The 20,813-nt window shown below is 45.1% G+C and overlaps 1 pseudogene; it reads left to right on the top strand.

Moving 5' to 3' along the window:
• The first annotated feature begins 1,393 nt into the window (after positions 1-1,393).
• Positions 1,394-19,722, top strand: LOC122945230 (annotated as a pseudogene).
• The last annotated feature ends 1,091 nt before the right edge of the window (positions 19,723-20,813 follow it).

The raw sequence follows: 20,813 nt of genomic DNA, 5'->3' as shown, positions 1-20,813 counted from the left end.
TACTGGCTGGGAACTTCTGTTGTGCAGTGTTTGCCAGGGGTCAGCTGTTCCGCGAACTGCGGAGGGGGGCTGAGGGGTGTGACCCGAGGGATGAGGAGAGGGTGGGAGCGATGAGAGCGAGCGAGCGAGCAGAGCGCAGAGCAGCGAGCGAGCGAGCGAGCGAGCGAAGAGCGAGCGGCGAGCGAGCGAGGAGCGAGGCGAGCGAGCGAGCGAGCGCAGAGCGAGCGAGCGCAGAGCGAGCGACGAGCGAGCGAGCGAGCGAGAGAGAGAGCGGCGCAGCGAGAGAGCGAGCGATCGGCTAGCGATCGATAGCGAGCGAGAGAGCGAGAGCATATCATAGCGATCATCTATCATCTCATATCTATCTATCTATCTATCTATCTATCCCATATCTATCTCTATCTATCTATCTATCTATCTATCTATCTATCGCTTATTGTTGCACTGTGACATACCTCAGATGGTGGGTGTTGGGCGAGTACAGACACAATGGTTGATGAGCTTGGGGTCACACAGCGGGGGTCACACAATGGGTGAGGGGCTCAGAAGTCACAGGCAGGGTATTGTATTCATCAGCATGGATGTTTGGGGTCTGTGTTCTGCATGATGTATACTGACGTCCTGCACCACCCTATATACTCATGTGCCCCTGGCATCACAGTGCTGGGTTATCCCTGTGCTGTGCCAGCTCAGTTCACAGCTCTGCCCGGCACAAGAGGCTTTCTGCCATCACAGGAGGGTTTCAAGTGTAATCCCAATGAAGGAGGAGGAGAGACGGGCTGTACCTACAGAGGGAGCCGCGGGTGAAGCTATGAATGCCAGGCACGGGGCTGGGCATATTTAAATATCTAATCTACAGTACTTTGTATAACACCTCTTGGGGGGTGCCAAATGACTCGCTCAGCTTGGTTATGTTGATATATGACTGTGGAATGTATGTAAACTGTAGTCTGTTTCCAAGGGCAACCTTTAGAATTTTGAAAACAGCTTTGGTTGTGACTAGAGAACAAGATATGAGATATGGGGTTATGGCGGTTAGTGCACAGGTAAATGCCATTTTACCTAGATTTCTACAGTTTTTTAGCTCATTGACATAAACTTGGGCAGTAAAATTAATATAAATGCGATGGCTTCTCCTTCTTTCCCGTACTCCTAGAATTATCTAGCGTCTTTTCCATCCTGCAGCTTCCTGTTCCTGGAAATCTTGTCTACCGTGCGGCTCATCCTGACTGCTCCATTGTGTCGCCGGCACGCTGCGCTTCTATGGACCCTTTAACCCTTTCCACGCTCCTCTCTCTAGGACTGGTGACGAGTCGCGGCGTGGAGACGGAGACCTAATGCAGAGAAGACGCTGAGGTGGGCCGCAGGACATCGGGGGTCTCCTACTGAAGATATGACCGCCACTATGCAAGCCTTTCACTTCAAGCAGTTTGCCCCTGAGGGGCAGGACTGGCCTCCCTCCTGTGAGCAGGAGATAGAGCGGAGGTACCAGGTCGTCCCTTCCGTCGTCTGCGCGATGTGTTGCCTTTTCGGAATTATCTATTGTTTCTTTGGTAAGTGACCCATGGGCAGGATTTAAAGGGCGTCTATCAGCAGTTTTGTACCTCTGACACTGGCTGACCTGTTACATGTGCACTTGGCAGCTGAAGGCATCTGTGTTGGTCCCATGTTCATATGTGCCGGCATTGCTGAGAAAAATGATGTTTTAACATATGCAAATGAGCCCCTAGGAGCAACGGGGGCGTTACCATTACACCTAGAGGCTCTGCTCTCTCTGCAGCTGCCGCAGTTTGATTGACAGGACCAGGCAGTGTAAATCAAAATGAGGAAAGTGCAGTAGTTGCCCACAGAGCAGAGGCTCTAGGTGTAATGGTAACGCCCCCGTTGCTCCTAGTGGCTCATTTGCATATATTAAAACATAATTTTTCTCAGCAATGCGGGCACATACAGACATGGGACCAACACAGATGCCTTCAGCTGCCGAGCGCACATGTAATAGGTCAGCCAGTGTCATAGGTGCAAATCTGCTGACAGATGCCCTTTAAGTGTGATCACTGTGTTTAGGTTTGCTGTCAGTGAATGGAAACATTCTCATTTACCTGTCCTGATAATTCACACCTGTGTAGTTCTGTTTGAACTCTCTCCATTTCCACCAGGCATGAACAGGATGTGCTCCGCCATCTGAGGATATAGAACTATGTTTCCATTCACTGAGGAGAAGCAGAGGTTTTTGAACACCATAGGGAATCGAAGCACAAAATATGTTAGGAAGTGATATAAAGAATTCTGCTGACTGTCAAGACTGATGTGTAGAGGCGGATCTGACAGACGCAAGCAGACGGTCTAACCCGCGACGCCATAGTGTCATGCTCTCTGCAGCGTTGCATTGTGGGAGATGTAGTTTCTGCATCGCCCTGTAAAGACACTGTTCCAGCAGGGGAATCCAGTGACATTTCAGATTATGTAACCTGAGAGCTTCAGCATGCCAGCAGAGCGTAGCTTTGGATGTAACTGGAGTATAATACATTGTATGTAGACTGAAGCGCCATATTGTCCATGTATAATGACTATGTCATCCTTCTGTCCCTCCAGGCTACCGGTGCTTCAAGGCTGTCATGTTCCTGACGGTCTCATGTTTGGCTCTGTGGTCATCTTCATGCTATGCTACAAGGAACGGGTCCTGGGACACTCAGCTGAGTGTGGAAGCCAGCGTGGGCATTGGCCTTGGGATTGGCATCTTGTGTGGCCTGGTGACCATGCTGGTGAGGAGCGTGGGACTGTTCATGGTGGGCCTACTGCTCGGACTGCTCCTAGCCATAGCCACGCTGATAGTCATGGAGCAGTTCTACCACCCGCGCACTGTCTGGGTCCCGGTGGCCCTGCTTCTGGGGATCGGGATGATGTTTGCAGTTGCTAACCTACAGTGGCAGCGCTTCTTCACCACCCTCTCCACTGCCGTCTTCGGCAGCGCCATCATGACAGTGACTGTGGATTACTTCATCGAGCTCTTTCTGCTGGTGCAGTACGTGTACCAGCCGCATGAAGGTGGACCCTCCGCAGCCCATGTGCTGGTACAGCTGGGTTATTCTCGGCATCTGGCCCGTACTTAGTTTACTGGGAGTCCTGGTCCAGTGGAAAGTGACGGCCGAGGGATACTCACACACAGAAGGTAGGTACCAAGCCGTTCATCATTTAAAGGAACATTGCCCATGAATATCTCATCTGAAGCATCATATGAAGATGGGACCACGAATGATCCACGGTGACACTCGAAGGAATGGTCACTTCATTTTCAGAATTGCCCATCACTGTTGTCATCTAATAGGTTCGAAGTCAATGTTAAGTGCAATTCTCCTGTAAGCCTTCAGACCGTATTCACACATGGTGATATTTTTACCATCATCTTGATAATGGTCAAGGTTTTTTCTCAGTTTTGCAGCAGTGAAACGATATGACAACGACTTCCATAGTATGGCTCCACTGGTGTTCAATGTGTATAGCAATGTGCACGTCCACCTAATGAACCGAGTACTGGTGGTCACACATGCTCAGTCCCTCACCGGACACTAAGGCCAATAGAAACATCTTTTTGTCCTGCCTGTCAGGGAAGGAGCAGAATCTCACATTAAGGCTACATGCACACAACCGTATGTGTTTTGCGGTCTGAAAATTGCGGATCCGCAAAAAAAAAAATTTTTTTTTTTTTGCGGATCCTTTGTAACAATGCCTAACAATGGACAAGAATAGGACATGTTCTATTTTGTTTTTTTTTGCGGGGGCTACGTTCCGGACCATACTGATGCGGACAGCACACACAGTGCTGCCTGCATTTTTTGCGGAGCTGTTGAAATGAATGGGTCTGCATCCTATCCGCAAAAAAAACGGAAACGGACACGGAACAAACAACGTCATGTGCATGTAGCCTAAACATGGCAGTATACCCAAGAGAACTCCTTACTGGAGGGGAGGGAAGAAGGGACTGTATTGTCAGTTGCCAGAGGGGGAAGGAGACCGATTCTTTATAGGTAGTTTTGATGGTAGAACACCTGCAGCTTACTTTATAGAAGCATTTCAGGACTTGAAGGGGTTGTCTCATTTATAGACCCTTTCCATTTGGTCTGTTTAGACACCATAGAGGGGGTTCTTACCTCCTCTTAGTTTACTATACCCACATCTAACTAAGGCTACCTTCACATCTGCGTTGTTAATTCCGTTTTTGAGATCCGGCAGAGGCTCTCAAAACCGGAATTAATGTATTCATGCCATTTAATATATCCGGATCCATCCGTTTTGGCCGGATCTGGTTGTATTAAATCAAAACTGAACAAACCGGAACTAGTATGAAAAACATTTGTAAGTCAATGGACGCCAGATCCTTTTTTTTTTCACTAATAGTAGATATCCCCCACCGATGTCAGTTCCTCTGTAGATCTCTAAAGGACTTTTGAAAAATAAAACACTGTAAGAACGCCATAAAAAAACATAATTGAACCAAAAAATGCAACGAAAAAAAAAAGAAGAAAGGAATAAAAAAAATTTAGATTTATATAGCTAACATCTGCTTTTTTTAGACTAAAAAAGAAAATTGATAAAAGCGCCAAAAAAACGGACTTAAATCTGCTCTTGTTGTTTGCCTTCAGCGCCTATGCATCTCCATGGTAACAGACTACAAACACACCCTGTGTAGTCTGATCCTGCAGTCATGATAGATTCGCAAGCTATAGACGACAGATGGCTAGTGATATCACTGCAGGAGCAGACTACACGGAGCTTGCTTGTAGTTTCTTACCATGAAAGCATATAATTCTGCGTAGGAGCTGCATACACCAATGGATGGACTTTTAACTGCGGCTGTTACCACTTTAGGTTTAGCGGGTGAACTTTCCCTTCAAAGGGTTTTTCCCACCATAGTACTCATGACATAGTTGGGGGTCCACAGCCCTTCTGTAACTCCCATAGATTTGAATGAAGGGTGACGCTAGCGGACCCTTGATTTTCTGGTAAGGGGGAGTACCTGAGGCTTTTCTGCCTTGTAGCCTTATATCCTGCTATCATCAAAATGTCTCAGTAGTGCAGCCTGGGGCTTTGGGGCTGTAGCTTCTCTGCCTAGGAGTAAAAAGATATTCCAAAACAGTTTTCATACTTTTATAAGTTTCTTCTGGTTAGAAACATTCCAGGATTTACAAAATCACCTTTATTTTTGTGTTTTTCCTGTGCCATAAATACTAGAATTAAATAATAACAGAAATTGCAATTATGTAGCGATAGTAATGAACTGGTATCGCCCTCCGGTGGATTCTTCTACACCCGGGAGGGGACTTTCAATCAGAGTAATTTAATCTGCATTGTTGTTCAGTTCATTACAATACAAATAGGGCTTCACCTTCCTCTAGTGCTCACAGAGCGCCACCACCAGGCTGTAGAGATGTACTGCACCACAATGAATTTGTATGTCATTTAATATTATTATCTGGGGGTCCCAAGATGATGTAACATCAGCTTATCATCATGGGGACCTTTGGCCTAATAATACACTGACTCCCTGTAGAGTAGAGATCACTTTAGACGGATAACACTTAAATATACATATACTCTGGAACTCGCTACACCAACATATCAGACTCTCACCGACAGTGGAATCCTTCAAAAGAAACCTGAAAACCCACCTCTTCAGACAAGCCTACAACCAGTGACCCTGCTGCCTCTATACCGCCATGACCAACTTCACCCGCACCTACTGTGTCCTTCTCCCATACCATGTAGATTGTAAGCCTCGCGGGCAGGGCCCTCTCTCCTTCTGTACCAGTCTGTAACTCGTCTTGTTTATGATTAGTGCAACTGTCTATATTATGTATGTGCACCGCTTATCATATGTACAGCGCTATGGAATGAATGGCGCTTTAATAATAAATAATAACAATAAAATAATAATATAGATAACACAGGATCCATCAAAAGCTTACTTACTCCCCCTCATTGCACAATGAACTCTGCACAGGTCACAGAACAAGCTCACAACACTTCCCTGTAGAAGTCATCTCCTGTCTATGGTCAATGTGGCTGCTGTTAAGCATATCTCAAAATGTCAGACAAGAATGCCGCCCCTACATGTACCTAAAATAAAATACTGTATACCTGCAATCAGAAATTAAAAGCAGGTTACAAAAATGGAAAATCTATCTACAGTCGTGGCCAAAAGTTTTATGAATGACACAAATATTAGTTTTCACAAAGTTTGCTGCTAAACTGCTTTTATATCTTTGTTTCAGTTGTTTCTGTGATGTAGTGAAATATACATGACATTTATGCAAAGAGTCAGTATTTGCAGTGTTGGGCCTTCTTTTTCAGGACCTCTGCAATCCGACTGGGCATGCTCTCAATCAACTTCTGGGCCAATTCCTGACTGATAGCAGCCCATTCTTTCATAATCACTTCTTGGAGTTTGTCAGAATTTGTGGGTTTTTGTTTGTCCACCCGCCTCTTGAGGATTGACTCAATGGGATTAAGATCTGGGAAGTTTCCAGGTAATGGACCCAAAATGTCAACATTTTGGTCCCCGAGCCACTTAGTTAACACTTTTGTCTGATGGCACGGTGCTCCATCGTGCTGGAAAATGCATTGTTCTTCACCAAACTGTAGTTGGATTGTTGGAAGAAGTTGCTGTTGGAGGGTGTTTTGGTGCCATTCTTTATTCATGGCTGTGTTTTTGGGCAAAATTGTGAGTGAGCCCACTCCCTTGGATGAGTAGCAACCCCACACATGAATGGTCTCAGGAGGCTTTACTGTCTTTTCTTCTCCGGACAAGCCTTTTTCCTGATGCCCCAAACAATCGGAAAGAGGCTTCATCGGAGAATATGACTTTGCCCCAGTCCTCAGCAGTCCATTCACCATATTTTCTGCAGAAGATCAATCTGTCCCTGATGTTTTTTTGGGAGAGAAGTGGCTTCTTTTCTGCCCTTCTTGACACCAGGCCATCTTCCAAAAGTCTTCGCCTCACTGTGCGTGCAGATGCGCTCACACCTGCCTGCTGCCATTCCTGAGCAAGCGCTGCACTGGCGGCACTCCGATCCCGCAGCTGAATCCTCGTTAGGAGACGATCCTGGCGCTTGCTGGACTTTCTTGGACACCCTGAAGCCTTCTTAACAAGAATTGAACCTCTTTCCTTGAAGTTCTTGATGATCCTATAAATTGTTGATTGAGGTGCAATCTTAGTAGCCACAATATCCTTGCCTGTGAAGCCATTTTTATGCAAAGCAGTGATGGCTGCACGCGTTTCTTTGCAGGTCACCATGGTTAACAATGGAAGAACAATGATTTCAAGCATCACCCTCCTTTTAACAGGTCAAGTCTGCCATTTTAACCCAATCAGCCTGACATAATGATCTCCAGCCTTGTGCTCGTCAACAGTCTCACCTGAGTTAACAAGACGATTACTGAAATGATCTCAGCAGGTCCTTTAATGACAGCAATGAAATGCAGTGGAAATGTTTTTGGGGGATTAGGTTAATTTTCATGGCAAAGAAGGACTATGCAATTCATCTGATCACTCTTCATAACATTCTGGAGTATATGCAAATTGCTATTATAAAAACTTAAGCAGCAACTTTTACAATTTCCAATATTTATGTAATTCTCAAAACTTTTGGCCACGACTGTAGTTTTAATTAGTATTGGAGAATATATGTAACATATTCCCTTTGATGTCAGTTTTCTGATGTTATTGTTGATTTTGGATTACAAATGAGATTATGGTTCCCGTGTAGATTAAGGATTGAGATGTTTGGCTCTGCAGGTGAAGCAGGGATTAGAGAAAGATGAGTTTGCTAAAGCCCCCCCCCCCCCCCCCCCCACATATAGTTACGATACTCATTATTCACACCATCGTCCCCATAGACAAGAACGCAGCCATGTCTTTTCAATGAAGGGAGGGAATCAAGCCACAGTCAGACTCCTCTGGTGGAGAAAAAGGACCGAGCATGCTGCAATCCAACATGCCCAATTCTTCTACATCGGCCCTCTGATGACCCTCATACACATTGGTTGGTCGTCCCACCCTGTCCCTATGAGTGGCTTTAAATGACCCACTTTTAATTAGACCTGAGAAACTGTTTACTGTCACTCACAGATCCCTCATTGCACTGTTCCAGTACTGAGATATTCCGATCCCCGGCGTGTGGCATCCAGATGGGGTCACGTGCACCGATGCAGCCATTCACTGGTCTCAGTGGTGACGTGTCCCCCGGCGGCACATGACCACAGAGTCATACAGCAGGGAGTGGATTTTTACGTTACATTAAACACTATTCTAATTAAAATTGGGTTGGTGGAGGGCAGAAAATCACTATCGGCAAGATCAACCCTACAAAACCAGACATAATGCCTCACAGGGTTGAGCCTGCTGGCCACAAGCATAGCTTTGCTATGCAGATCGTCCTCTCGTCTGTCGATGCAGTTACCGCACCTGCGCCATGCATTCTGCAATCAGCACATTCGCAGTACATCTACATCTGAGGATAACCGTGCATGCACCAGTGGTGGAAAGTATGGCTCAGGTCCAGGATTACAGGGCCAAATAAGGGGATGCTGATGGTGCTTGGCCCTGTCAGTCAAGGGAAGGAGTCATCTTTGCACAGTAGAGAACCTAAGGTGCATCCAACGACTTGGGCTCACCCTTCGGTGCACTTAAGCCCCCCTTTGCATATAAATTAAAAGAAGGATTTTCAATTAAAATAGATTTAAAATTTCATGGTAAATAATTTCTTAATTTATCTTTACAGCCGTCAGAGTTCGGATTTTCTCATACAGTTGTCACGGGCGGTCCCCCGACAGGTGGCAGGAGATCTGTGAGACTGGCAACACGTGGTTTGATCTGACATGTTTTCCGTTTGGATCAAATGACGTCTGTGTTGTTTCTGGTGCCTGCCTCACCTTCTTTCCCCAGGTGTGGCTATTAGGGTCATTTTAACCTTCTCTATTTATAGTTGCTTCTCCCACAATGCTGTGCGGTTTATAGCTTCTGTTTGGATAGATTGTGGTTGGATCTCGGCTGAGTTCCTGGTGCTTCCATTGCTACTTTGAAGTTAAAAGGGTTTGTCAGGGTTCAGAGCTGAACCCGAATATACCTCCATTTTCACCCAGGCAGCCCCCCTGACTGCACTAAATCGCGCAGGGCAAAGGCATTTTTTTGAGATCCGGTGACGTACCGGGCTCTCCGTGGGGCTGCCAGGAAGCCTGGTGACGTCACCGGCACTGATGGGCAGGCTTTAGCGCTGCCCTAGCCAGTAAAATGGCTAGGGCAGCGCTAAAGCCCGCCCATCAAAGCAGGTGACGTCACCGAACACACTGCCGGGCGGAAGCTTCCACCCGGCAGTGTGATTGTAAACAGAAGAGCCCTTGCCCTGCGCAATCTAGCGCAGGGCAAGGGAGCGCATCGGAGCATGAGATGCTCCGATGCTAACATCAGGTGGGCTGCCTGGGTGAAAATATGGGTATGTCCGGGTTCAGCTCCGAACCCGGACAACCCCTTTAAGTCTTTCCTTTACCTTTTGTATTTTGTTTGGGTTCTGTGTGTTGCATTTGCCTATTGTTTGTATTAGGCCTGAAGGAGACTCCTGTTCGTCCTTCCTTTTGGAGGAACAGATAGTCTTGTCCCTGCCATTAGCACCAGGGTCCTATAGGGCTTGATAGGACTCTAGGTATTCCTGCATATGAACTCACTTACCTTTGGGGTCTGTTCATACTAGTAGTCAGTCAGGATTTTGGTTAGGGTTTTCACTAGGAGGTGTCCATCTTCCTTCCCTAGTTCTCAGGCCTGATTCCCTGTTCCCTCCTATGCTCAGTGTGGTGTTTCCCTCCCACACCGAAGCGTGACAATAGTGCTCCAAATCCACTGCAGCCACCACTAGAGGGAGCTTGCTGCATGTATATTTATACATTAAATGTCGTATGCTGTGAGCTCCCCCTAGTGGTGGCTGCTGGCAAGCAGAATTTTATCGTGTAGATTTGGAGCTCTGTCGTTCTGACCTCCATAAAGCTACACTAGGACCTGAATCTGCACAGAATTTTGGATCTTAAATCAACACATTAGACTTAAAAACCCATTTACTATCACTGACAAAAATTGATAGCGTTGAGAAGTGCAGAAATAACGATCACAGAGAAAATAATGACTTTTCGTATAAAACTTTACTTTTACTTCTCGATATTAAAGTGGGGTCACAGTAGGTGACAGCGAGGGCTTAGCCACCGAGAGGTGGGGTCGCCCCTTTCGGAGCGGGTGCTCCGCCTTTAGGCAGGGATAGTATTTTCAGGGATTCATAAGGGAAAGACCCCCCCCCCCCCTCACTCTTCTCGTTTGCCAAAGCATCCAAGCCCTTTGGTCTTCAAAACTGTAAGTTGTTGAATCTTTAATTACTTGGATGATACTATCCTTGACCACATCCAAAGTAAGGCTCTGCTCTTCTTATGTGGCACAATACGTCATCAATTATTGTATACATTGTGGGGTATCACTTTAATATCGAGAAGTATAAGTTAAGTTTTATACGGAAAGTCATTATTTTCTCTGTTATAGTAAAAAACCCATTTAACTTATTAAAATTATTCCGTTTAGCTTTCTGCTTGCATTAGGTAGGAGTAATACCTCCAAAGCATAACGGGCCAATTGACCCCCTGGAATATTATACTGGACGTATTCCTACATAGAAAACATTAATTCACCATCACGATCCCGCTTTAATTAGTCTTCATGCTTTGCTCGCCTCTCCTGCTGCCTTCTATTTGCAGGAAGACGTCGGGGTGCCCTCCCTATTACTCTGCGGTGACCCCCCCTTAACAGAGCACTTATACTATCACATAGGAACTGGTAAAAGAGACGGCAGCGCGCGGTGTAATAGAAATATCGCTTTTTCTTTAGTCGGAACTTACTTAAACGACGTTTTATCACATAGAAGGATAAAGAGATTTGTTTCCTAATGAAAGCAACGGCGGAGTCTGCGCTGAGCTTCCACATCATTCATTATCACCATGCCTGTCTGCCCAGTTCCTGTTTTCCTGCTCATCTCTTCCATTTTCAAATGGTTAACTGCAGAAGGGGCGTGGTTTAGACTACAAGGCGGGGCTAAAAGGGTGTTTCCTGGACTTTAATAGCTCCTGCTGCAGCCAGTTGTCTTCACTGGTCCAACCAGTATTTGGCTAGTGTGGAAGGGGAGAGGGGGGGAGGAGGCTCCTGCTGCAGCCGGTAGTCTTACAGCCTGTCACAGGATTGTGAGGAGAAGCAGAGGGGACATGATTAAGCTCCTGAGATGCCTTCAGAAGAATGCTTTATATAGTTCTTAGTTTTAATTGCTATGTAAGACAACGTTGGATCAAAGGAAGGAAGAAGATTGACGGATTACGCAAATTTTTAGTGTCCGTTTAAAGGAACTGGATTTAAAGGAGTTGCGCCATGATATCATCGTATCCTCTATCCACAAGCTTGGGAATAAGCATCTCATTGATGGGGGTCTTAACGATGATTTCAAGAAGATAGTTTGAGTGGTCGAACCCCCGACGATCAGATACGTATCCCTTATCCTTTGATATCAAAGCACAACCCCTTTAAACAGGCAGGAAGTGGCAAGGATCTGTAAGAGGAGTATTCATTTTTAAGCCATTTTACACCTTTTTTTAAACATTGTTTTCTTGGTTAGACGACTCATTATATGTATATGTACATTGTACAGCTAGTATAACCTGGGTACATAGTGATATGGAGCATGCTGGTATAACCTGGGTATCTCCTGTACATAGTGATATGGAGCATGCTGGTATAACCTGGGCATCTCCTATATATAATTATATATGTACAGCTGGTATAAGTTATACATCTTCTTGTATATAGTGATATGGACCATGCTGGTATAACCTGGGTATCCTTTGTATATAATTATATATATACAGCTGGTAAAAGTTATACATCTTCTTGTATATAAATAGCAGCATGGTGGCTCAGTGGTTAGCACTGGTGCCTTACAGCGCTGGGATCCTAGGTTTGAATCTGACCAGGAACAACATCTGCATGGAGTTTGTATGTTCTCCCCATGTTTGAGTGGGTCTCCTCCGGATACTCCGGTTTCCTCCCATACTCCAAAGACAGACTGATAGGGAACTTAGATTGTGAGCCCCATTGGGGACAGTTGGATGATAATATCTGTAAAGTTCTGCAGAATATAGTAGCGCTATATAAGTACATTAAATAAATATTGATATGGACCATGCTGGTATAACCTGGGTATCCTTTGTATATAATTATATACAGTACAGACCAAAAGTTTGGACACACCTTCTCATTCAAAGAGTTTTCTTTATTTTCATGACTATGAAAATTGTAGATTCACACTGAAGGCATCAAAACTATGAATTAACACATGTGGAATTATATACATAACAACAAAGTGTGAAACAACTGAAAATATGTAATATTCTAGGTTCTTCAAAGTAGCCACCTTTTGCTTTGATTACTGCTTTGCACACTCTTGGCATTCTCTTGATGAGCTTCAAGAGGTAGTCACCTCAAATGGTCTTCCAACAGTCTTGAAGGAGTTCCCAGAGATGCTTAGCACTTGTTGGCCCTTTTGCCTTCACTCTGCGGTCCAGCTCACCCCAAACCATCTCGATTGGGTTCAGGTCCGGTGACTGTGGAGGCCAGGTCATCTGGCGCAGCACCCCATCACTCTTCTTCATGGTCTAATAGCCCTTACACAGCCTGGAGGTGTGTTTGGGGTCATTGTCCTGTTGAAAAATAAATGATGGTCCAACTAAACGCAAACCGGATGGAATAGCATGCCGCTGCGAGATGCTGTGGTAGCCATGCTGGTTCAGTATGCCTTCAATTTTGAATAAATCCCCAACAGTGTCACCAGCAAAGCACCCCCACACCATCACCCCTCCTCCTCCATGCTTCACGGTGGGAACCAGGCATGTAGAGTCCATCCGTTCACCTTTTCTGCGTCGCACAAAGACACGGTGGTTGGAACCAAAGATCTCAAATTTGGACTCATCAGACCAAAGCACAGATTTCCACTGGTCTAATTTTTCCACACATTCCTTGTGTTCTTTAGCCCAAACAAGTCTCTTCTGCTTGTTGCCTGTCCTTAGCAGTGGTTTCCTAGCAGATATTCTACCATGAAGGCCTCATTCACACAGTCTCCTCTTAACAGTTGTTCTAGAGATGTGTCTGCTGCTAGAACTCTGTGTGGCATTGACCTGGTTTCTAATCTGAGCTGCTGTTAACCTGCGATTTCTGAGGCTGGTGACTCGGATGAACTTATCCTCCGCAGCAGAGGTGACTCTTGGTCTTCCATTCCTGGGGCGGTCCGCATGTGAGCCAGTTTCTTTGTAGCACTTGATGGTTTTTCTCACTGCACTTGGGGACACTTTCAAAGTTTTCCCAATTTTTCGGACTGACTGACCTTCATTTCTTAGTAATGATGGCCACTTGTTTTTCTTTACTTAGCTGCTTTTTTCTTGCCATAATACAAATTCTAACAGTCTATTCAGTAGGACTATCAGCTGTGTATCCACCTGACTTCTCCACAACGCAACTGATGGTCCCAACCCCATTTATAAGGCAAGAAATCCCACTTATTAAACCTGACAGGGCACACCTGTGAAGTGAAAACCATTTCAGGTGACTACCTCTTGAAGCTCATCAAGAGAATGCCAAGAGTGTGCAAAGCAGTAATCAAAGCAAAAGGTGGCTACTTTGAAGAACCTAGAATATGATATATTTTCAGTTGTTTCACACTTTTTTGTTATGTATATAATTCCACATGTGTTAATTCATAGTTTTGATGCCTTCAGTGTGAATCTACAATTTTCATAGTCATGAAAATAAAGAAAACTCTTTGAATGAGAAGGTATGTCCAAACTTTTGGTCTGTACTGTATGTACAGCTGGTATAAGTTATACATTTTCTTATATATAGTTATATGGAGCATGCTGGTATAACCTGGGTATCTCCTGTATATAATTATACATGTACAGCTGGTATAAGTTATACATCTTCTGTATACAGCGATATGGAGAATTCTGGTATCACCTCGGTATCTCCTATATATAATTATATATGCACAGTTGGTATAAGTTATATATCTTCTTGTGTATAGTGATATGGACCATGCTGGTATAACCTGGGTATCTCCTGTATATAATTATATATGTACAGCTGGTATGTTATGCATCTACTTGGATATAGTGATATGGACCATGTTGGTATAACCTGGGCATCTCCTGTATATAATTATATATGTACAGCTGGTATAAGTTATACATCTTCTTGTATATACAGGGAGTGCAGAATTATTAGGCAAGTTGTATTTTTGAGGATTAATTTTATTATTGAACAACAACCATGTTCTCAATGAACCCAAAAAACTCATTAATATCAAAGCTGAATATTTTTGGAAGTAGTTTTTAGTTTGTTTTTAGTTTTAGCTATTTTAGGGGGATATCTGTGTGTGCAGGTGACTATTACTGTACATAATTATTAGGCAACTTAACTAAAAACAAATATATACCCATTTCAATTATTTATTTTTACCAGTGAAACCAATATAACATCTCAACATTCACAAATATACATTTCTGACATTCAAAAACAAAACAAAACAAAAACAAATCAGTGACCAATATAGCCACCTTTCTTTGCAAGGACACTCAAAAGCCTGCCATCCATGGATTCTGTCAGTGTTTTGATCTGTTCACCATCAACATTGCGTGCAGCAGCAACCACAGCCTCCCAGACACTGTTCAGAGAGGTGTACTGTTTTCCCTCCTTGTAAATCTCACATTTGATGATGGACCACAGGTTCTCAATGGGGTTCAGATCAGGTGAACAAGGAGGCCATGTCATTAGATTTTCTTCTTTTATACCCTTTCTTGCCAGCCACGCTGTGGAGTACTTGGACGCGTGTGATGGAGCATTGTCCTGCATGAAAATCATGTTTTTCTTACCTTGCAGACTTCTTCCTGTACCACTGCTTGAAGAAGGTGTCTTCCAGAAACTGGCAGTAGGACTGGGAGTTGAGCTTGACTCCATCCTCAACCAAAGAGGCCCCACAAGCTCATCTTTGATGATACCAGCCCAAACCAGTACTCCACCTCCACCTTGCTGGCGTCTGAGTCGGACTGGAGCTCTCTGCCCTTTACCAATCCAGCCATCTGGCCCATCAAGACTCACTCTCATTTCATCAGTCCATAAAACCTTAGAAAAATCAGTCTTGAGATATTTCTTGGCCCAGTCTTGACGTTTCAGCTTGTGTGTCTTGTTCAGTGGTGGTCGTCTTTCAGCCTTTCTTACCTTGACCATGTCTCTGAGTATCGCACACCTTGTGCTTTTGGGCACTCCAGTGATGTTGCAGCTCTGAAATATGGCCAAACTGGTGGCAAGTGGCATCTTGGCAGCTGCACGCTTGACTTTTCTCAGTTCATGGGCAGTTATTTTGCGCCTTGGTTTTTCCACACGCTTCTTGCGACCCTGTTGACTATTTTGAATGAAACGCTTGATTGTTCGATGATCACACTTCAGAAGCTTTGCAATTTTAAGAGTGCTGCATCCCTCTGCAAGATATCTCACTATTTTTGACTTTTCTGAGCCTGTCAAGTCCTTCTTTTGACCCATTTTGCCAAAGGAAAGGAAGTTGCCTAATAATTATGCACACCTGATATAGGGTGTTGATGTCATTAGACCACACCCCTTCTCATTACAGAGATGCACATCACCTAATATGCTTAATTGGTAGTAGGCTTTCGAGCCTATACAGCTTGGAGTAAGACAACATGCATAAAGAGGATGATGTGGTCAAAATACTCATTTGCCTAATAATTCTGCACGTAGTGTAGTGATATGGACTATGCTGGTATAACCTGGGCATCTTTTGATATATACTGTATGTCATATGACTTGTATTCATTTTGCATTCTTACTTTCCCATCAGTTATCATCAGTCGGCAGCAGCGCCGGGTACAACTTATGAAAATAAAGCAGAGAGAGGAGCGTAAGGAGAAAAAGAAGAAGAAGAAGAGACCTCATCATCATCATCCTCACCCGCAGCACAAAACACCGCATCCACCTGAGCCAGCCTTCCGTAGAAAACCTACTCCTATTCGGCGATTTGATGGCGATGTGATCTCCCCGGTGAGTATCGAGAATGTCGGATGTCTGTTAAACAGGGGTTCCACAGACATTCATCTCCCAACCTGTGACTGAAGACGTTGAGAACCTCTGTAGACCCTTTGTTTGAGGAATCGGGACGGGGTCCAAGCCCTGTGGGAGTTCCTTATCTATGCAGATCATTTTTGTCAGGCACAATGTCTTGGGTGCGACTGCTATCTCTGCACCTCCTATAGCTATGCTCCTGGTTTGACTCATTTATTACCTGATCCTGTTTTTCTCCAGAGCTACATTCAGAGTTTTCGAGACCAGCAGTCGGGTTCAACTCGGGGCCGGATGACCGGTGCTCACACAGTGGTGGATTTGGACTATGACTGCGGCTCCAGGGTACCACTTACCTCCGGAGCAGCATCAGCCGTACGAGTATAGCACAGAGCGAGAGGAGCGGGGAGGAAGACCCAGGAGGAAAGGGAATCACAAGAACACACAGACATTGCGCTGTAACAATTCCAACACTGTGACCGTGAGAACCCATCATGACATATTACACGCCGAAGACTCTACAGACGCTGCGTACACTGTGCGACGACTCCCACCTACCTCTTTACAAACACCACACTCATAGACATTCCAACCTACCTCCCTGCGGTCCCACTTCAAGCTCTGATCTCTCCTTACATGGACCTCCATCACCTCTCCCCTCCAAAACTGGATCCACTGGATGAAGGACCATAATGGGAGTCAACCAAACCTGCCCCGTTCCAGTGTCGTGTTTAAGGACGTCTGGGCATGATTCTTTTTCTTGTGCCGATATATGGACAAAGATTTGCTGTGTATATAATCAGTCAAAAAAAAATATTTATTATTTAAAAAAAATTATAATTTTGAGGAAATCTAAGATCCAGCGGGAGAGGGTCAAAAACATCAATTTCAGGAAAAAAAAGCCACAAGACTGATTGGGTTGGTAAAATTCAAAAAATTTTTGGAGTTTTTTCAATAGATGTTTTTTTTAAATACTGTTATGGGGTGAGGGTGGGTGACAGAGTGAGCGGATTATGTGTGTTGCGGTATGGTTGGTAGTGGCGCATGACAGACAGAAGGATGAAGGTATAGTTGTCATGGTCACGAATTTCATGCCTCCTGCCCATTTCCCTGTAGATATAACGAGCTTATGGCCTCTTCATGCAGTGCAACAATGTATCGACTTGTGGATCCTGCCCAATGAGAGCACAGTTCTGTACAATCCCACGTCATAAATGAATGTTTGTGAGCCATAATATTTACCCTAGGAGCTGGGGGCTTTTCCCCAGTGCTCATTGTCGCCCCCTTCTGGTCTAAGAACTGCTCTGAGCCGATCGCAGTGGTTGCCACGTTTCAACACCATTTAGCTGCTGGTCTGACAAAATAAGTAATTCTGTAAGAAGAATTTTAAAAGAAATTCAAATCCATGTTTGCCCATAGTAGCAAACAAGGATTTGAATTTCTTCTGAAGGAACATTAAACCAAGAAATATACAATAAGACTAAATGGGTTAATTTGCCCCCACTGTGTCAATCTGCAGGATCCTGTATCAGACAGGGTTGATCCTCCTGATCTGTTCCATTTCTGAGTGGGGATCGGTTGGTTGGTGAGGATTGGCTTTGAAGCAGGGCTTAACAGTCTTTTTGTCCTCCTGTAGAGGGGAGAGGCTCCTGCTGCAGCCACTTGTCTTGCATCCAGAAGGGACAGTGAGAAGGAGGAGCGGGGACATGACTGACCTCCTGGGAAACAGTTGTAATTGTAATATGATAAAAAAGGTCCCAAAAAAAAAGAAAAAGATTCTTAAAAAAAAAAATGTGTGCATTTCTATGTTTAGTGTTCCTTTAATGGGCTAGCACGGTATAAGTCTTGCCCTAACACAAACTTAATTTTGCAGGATGCAGTTTACCTAATTAGTACTAGTTGGCTAGGCCTCATGCTCAGCTTTATAGAGGCATCTAGAGTCACAGGAGCACCAGACCATAGAGCTATAGGTATAGCCACTGTATGATGCCCACATACAGAGCCATATTATTAGGATATCTTCCCTGAGAAGTAATCATTTTAGGGGGGAATATCTTTGTATTATCACATCTGATGACATCACAGGTGTATGAAGGTTCTGTAGGGCCCCATAGACTGTTTGTATGGAGCCATGAGGCCTTAGACTGCTAGTGGGCCACGTCTTAGACTCAAAGCACGATTTAAGTACCGGTGTTCCTCCAGGCACTTCTACGGACTGGTTGCTGTGGATGAGGCTGAAACCTTCTCCCTAGCAACCAGTCTGTCTCTAATGACAGACCCTATAAACAGGTTGATAGGAGTTAAGCCATGACAATCTCCATCTCAATCTAAATGGAGATGGAGAATGCATAACGGTAACACATCTGGTCAGATGTGGACAAACAAAGATGGTCGGAGAGAATACAGAGGACTATGTCCATTAGCGGCTTGTAAATGTTCCCGTTGATCTGTTATCTGCTGGAATCCCCTTGTGTTTACCGCCATATATATCAACAGTCCCATTGATCTAGGGACGTCTATATTATTTCCCATTGAACCAAACATAGCTTGGAGATATGGAGGTTCCTCAGCGACAGGACTCAGTGGCAGAACTCACAGGCCCCTCCGTTCTACCCGTCAGTGGGGGTTCTTCTCATAGACTCCCACCTGCTAATAGTTTCTTCAGACATGTCAACAGATTCCTGCACTTAACACCATGTACATTTTGGTTGACCAATAGCTTGTGGTGTTATAAAATGGCGCACGTTGTAGCAACCAATCAGATTCCATATTCAATGCCGGGTAGTTTTGAAGGGATCAGTAGTCCGATTGGTTGCCATGGGCAACATCAACCCTTTTAAGTCTGCACTACTTTTTATATATGAGGCCACTGTGCCTTGTTACCCATAGCAACCAATGCCGTTTAGTTTAGAAACTGAACGTAGAGTTCTGAATGGCTGCCAAGCCATTCGCCCCATGATTAGATATTTCTGCAGGGAAAACTCGCCAAAAAGTGCCCCCGTCATGGCGTCTGTCTTATACGGTACAATCACAAACTGTTATTTTATGTGGTAAGTATATATTTCAGGATTGTAAAAGATAGAAGAGTGGCGACCAGTAGGTACATCAGAACGAGCCATTGCTTAAGTCACAATACAGGCAGCCATTTTGTGAGCTGAAACATCACTGATGCAGGGGGAGCAGGCGCACAAGATCGTTTTGTTGGGTCACCTATAGAGCGTGTGCCATTCATAGTCGGCCATTTTGTGGATGTGCATGAGAGGCCAATAAATGCGATCACAGGCATGAACATCCATCATAACTCACCTGTGTTAGGTCAGTGAAATGAAGCTGACAAAATGGCCGCCTCCGCTGTGTGTCAGCAGCAGATGGTATGCTGAACATGATGCGACAGACCTCACTGCTTGTGTCGCTGTGCCGCTGGATGAGAGGGTTTTGCATGTGGCGAGAAGACGCTCGATGGAGCTCCTCTGGGAGGGAGACATTTTCTTGTTTAAAATATTTTTATCTGTGCCAAACCCCATGTCTTGTAAATATCACCTCGGTCTTCATTAAAGTAATTTATTTCAGATCTTCATTAACGTGTCCCATTTTTTCCCAAACTGCTCAAGTGATAATGCCAGGCAAATAACAGGAACAGTGCCACACAGTGCCCCCACCAAAAGTGCCATACTGTGCCCCCACCAAAAGTGCCATACTGTGCCTCAACCAATAGTGCCATACGGAACTCCCACCAATAGTACCAGACAGTGCTCCCACCAATAGTGCCACACAGTGCCCCCACCAATAGTGCCACACGGTGCCCCCACCAATAGTACCATACAGTGCTTCCACAAATAGTGCCATACAGTGCCCTCACCAAGAGTGCCATACAGTGCCCTCACCAAGAGTGCCATACAGTGCCCCCACCAATAGTGCCATACAGTGCCCCCACCAATAGTGCCATACAGTGCCCTCACCAATAGTGCCATACAGTGCCCTCACCAATAGTGCCAGACAGTGCCCCCACCAATAGTGCCAGACAGTGCCCCCACCAATAGTACCATACAGTGCTTCCACAAATAGTGCCATACAGTGCCCTCACCAAGAGTGCCAGACAGTGCCCCCACCAAGAGTGCCATACAGTGCCCCCACCAAGAGTGCCATACAGTGCCCCCACCAAGAGTGCCATACAGTGCCCTCACCAATAGTGCCATACAGTGCCCTCACCAATAGTGCCATACAGTGCGTCCACAAATAGAGCCATACAGGGCCCCCACCAATAGTCCCAGACAGTGCCCCCACCAATAGTCCCAGACAGTGCCCCCACCAATAGTGCCATACAGTGCTTCCACCAATAGTGCCATACAGTGCCCCCACCAATAGTGCCAGACAGTGCCCCCACCAATAGTGCCATACAGTGCCCTCACCAATAGTGCACACAGAAATAGTGCCATACACTTCCACAGTAGTTTCTGCCATACAGTTCCACAAGAATAACGTCTTACTGGACACATATGAAAGGTAAAAGAGAGGAGGCAGCACCACATGTGCGGTCAGTGGATAAAGTGATCAATGGGAAAAGCTAAAATACGCTTACCATATTGGGTTGTGAGGAGTCACAGCCACTTTGGAGAGC

The sequence above is a fragment of the Bufo gargarizans genome, chromosome 8 (assembly GCF_014858855.1).
Source record: "Bufo gargarizans isolate SCDJY-AF-19 chromosome 8, ASM1485885v1, whole genome shotgun sequence".
Lineage (NCBI taxonomy): Eukaryota > Metazoa > Chordata > Amphibia > Anura > Bufonidae > Bufo > Bufo gargarizans.
The sequence above is the reverse complement of the archived record's forward strand: the minus strand, read 5'-3'. Positions and strand labels throughout refer to the sequence as shown.